This window comes from Meleagris gallopavo, chromosome 11, assembly GCF_000146605.3.
Source record: "Meleagris gallopavo isolate NT-WF06-2002-E0010 breed Aviagen turkey brand Nicholas breeding stock chromosome 11, Turkey_5.1, whole genome shotgun sequence".
NCBI lineage: Eukaryota > Metazoa > Chordata > Aves > Galliformes > Phasianidae > Meleagris > Meleagris gallopavo.
This window is the reverse complement of record NC_015021.2, coordinates 6283139-6285622: the sequence shown is the minus strand read 5'-3', so window position 1 is coordinate 6285622 and position 2484 is coordinate 6283139.

Below are 2484 nucleotides of genomic sequence, written 5' to 3'. Positions count from 1 at the left end.
AAGTGGCGGCCCGGCACAGGCACGGCGCTGGGGAAGGCGAGACAAAAGTACCAAATGAGCTGGTCAAACATTTGTACAACTTCTCCAGCTTTTACAAAGAAGGCCTTCTATACACAATCTACACTTGGAGATGAACTTGGAAAACAAAGAAGGGAGAGTCCATTGAAACTCACACTTTGGCTTTGCGTAGACAAAGCTCCAGCTAGCAGCAGCTTGATGTGAACAAAGGAAGGCAACCTTTTTATAATTCAAGGAGAAAAGAAGAGAAAACAGCCCCACAAAAGGCCGAGAAAAGACATTATGGGCTTGCAATGAGGGATGAATTATTCAATGAGCCCCTAATAGCTGATGCTCCACACAGTTTTATGGACTCTCCACCGTGGAAAAAGTGCTGTTCGTACCTACAGAATGTTTGTGGTAATTCCAGACATCTGGAGGTGCTGAGAACCGATCAGGAAGGACAGCAAAAAACGCTTTCTTTAAAGCAGGCTAAACCCTCGTATTGTAGCAACAAACCCGAGTGCGCTCCCCAAAGTTACTCTGTGGCTCCGTTCTTAAAACCCCATCTTCTTGTGTCTGTGAGTGTGCGTGTAATGCACACACAGGAGGTGCTGACGGGAACTCTGTGAGGGCCAGAAGGTGTCTGAGTGCCTCTCTGTGCCCCTATGTGCACGTGGCTGTTCTCCCGGTGCCGCCTCTGATGGAGAGCTGTGCTGAGGGGGAAATGCTGAGCTCAGTGCCCCAGTTATTAACTAACAACTAGCTGTTCTGCCTTCCTGAACGTCTCAGCAGAGATTAAAAACAGCAGATAGGAAACTTTGATAACGCTCCAGCTTTATGGAGCAGTGATTTACAGGGACAGCAGGAGAAAAAAATATATTGATATAGCCCACCTCTCTGCTTCTCCATAAAATAGCCATCCAGGCTCTGTCCACTCTTTGGGGGTCCCTATTGCTGGGTCTGAGCCCTGGAGCTGCCCTAGTCCTAAGTTGGAGCTGCCCCGCAGGGAAGGGGGGACCTGTGCCTGGGCTGCTTCTGCAGTCATGTATTTCCTTTCTGGCCTCCTGCTGGCATGTGTGCCCAATTTTGATTCCTTTGCATTCAGTTAATGGCAGGATTCTCTTGAACGCAATGGGCCGTTCCACCCTGTGCTGTGTCTGTGTGTGTCTGTGGGCTGGGAACCAGTTTGGCAGAGAATGGCAGTGGGAGGGAGGATCAGCTCCCCCCACAGCCACTCCTGCTTACCCATATCATCCTGTTGCTTCGTTTTGTCATGGAGTGGCCAGTGTGCTACAGCGAGAGTGCTGCTGATAGAGAGAACTTGTTACTGTGCATGTGCCTTGCTCTTATGGGATGATGTAGGAACAACAACACAGCAGAGAGTTCATTGTGGGAGCAAAATAGCCCTAAAATGGGTTTGCCCCTCCTTGCAAAGTCATGCAGAAAAGAGAAGTTCTGCTTCAATTCCCATTGCCAACAGAGGAGTGAAGGCTCCACTCTGCCCACACAGGCACCCGGCCCGGTGCTTCTCACTGCGGTGGCTGCAGAGCCCCATGGCTGTGGTACTGTGGTGGTGGTGGCTGTGTGTGGAGAAGGGTGACAGCACTGCTTCCATGGGATGGTGTGGGAGAATCCATCAAGATGCTCAGTGCTCTGTGCTCTCGGCAGCAGTGTGCTGCGGGGTGGGGAGAGTGCAGTGTGCTGGGGTGCTCTGCGAGCTGGGTTGTGCCTGTGGCGGGGGTGGCACAGGGGCTGTGGGGCATGACGATGCAGATGTTGGCTTGGCTGGAAGAAAATGAAGCAGAGTTCTGCTGACTTTAAAGGCTGATTCCCTGTATAGGATTTGAGGCATTCTTGCAGCAGTGGAATCAGACAGAAGAGAAAAACAGCCTTTTAAATAACGTGCTATTTCCAGGCGCTTAACCCTGCTCTCTCGTACCCCTGGCAGACGCCACACGTGCTGCACTGCTGTTCTGCTGCTGCTGCTGTCCTCTGCCCTGGTCTGGGGCGTGGATTTAGAACGCAACCTGGGTGCCACGGCACCTATCCGCCTGATAGTGGCTCTTTCACAGCCCATCTGTTTTTCCTGTGGGCACGATGCATTTTTCTTAACCGCCCAAACCGTAAAGGCAGCACATGAAGGAAAAATCTCAGCGCCTTTATATGGCACGGGGGGCCTATTTTTAGAACGAGGGCTGCGGGGAGGGAGCGCTCGGAGCTCGCATCCCACGGCCGCTGTGTGCCCGCTGCTGGGAGCGCCGCGCCGGACCCGGCCTCAAAGGGGCTCTGTTCGCGGCCGGAATTGGCCCCCGGGCCCCGTCCCGCGGATCCTCCCCCAGTCATGCGCCCGCAGAAAGGGCCCTACTCATCCCCAGCGCTGCTCCGGGAGCGATTCAGGCTGCAGCAGGCTAAATTGACTCCTTTCTTTCCTTCCACTTTCATCTCGCACCAAACCCTCCCCCCACGCCCTCCCCTTCCTCTTTT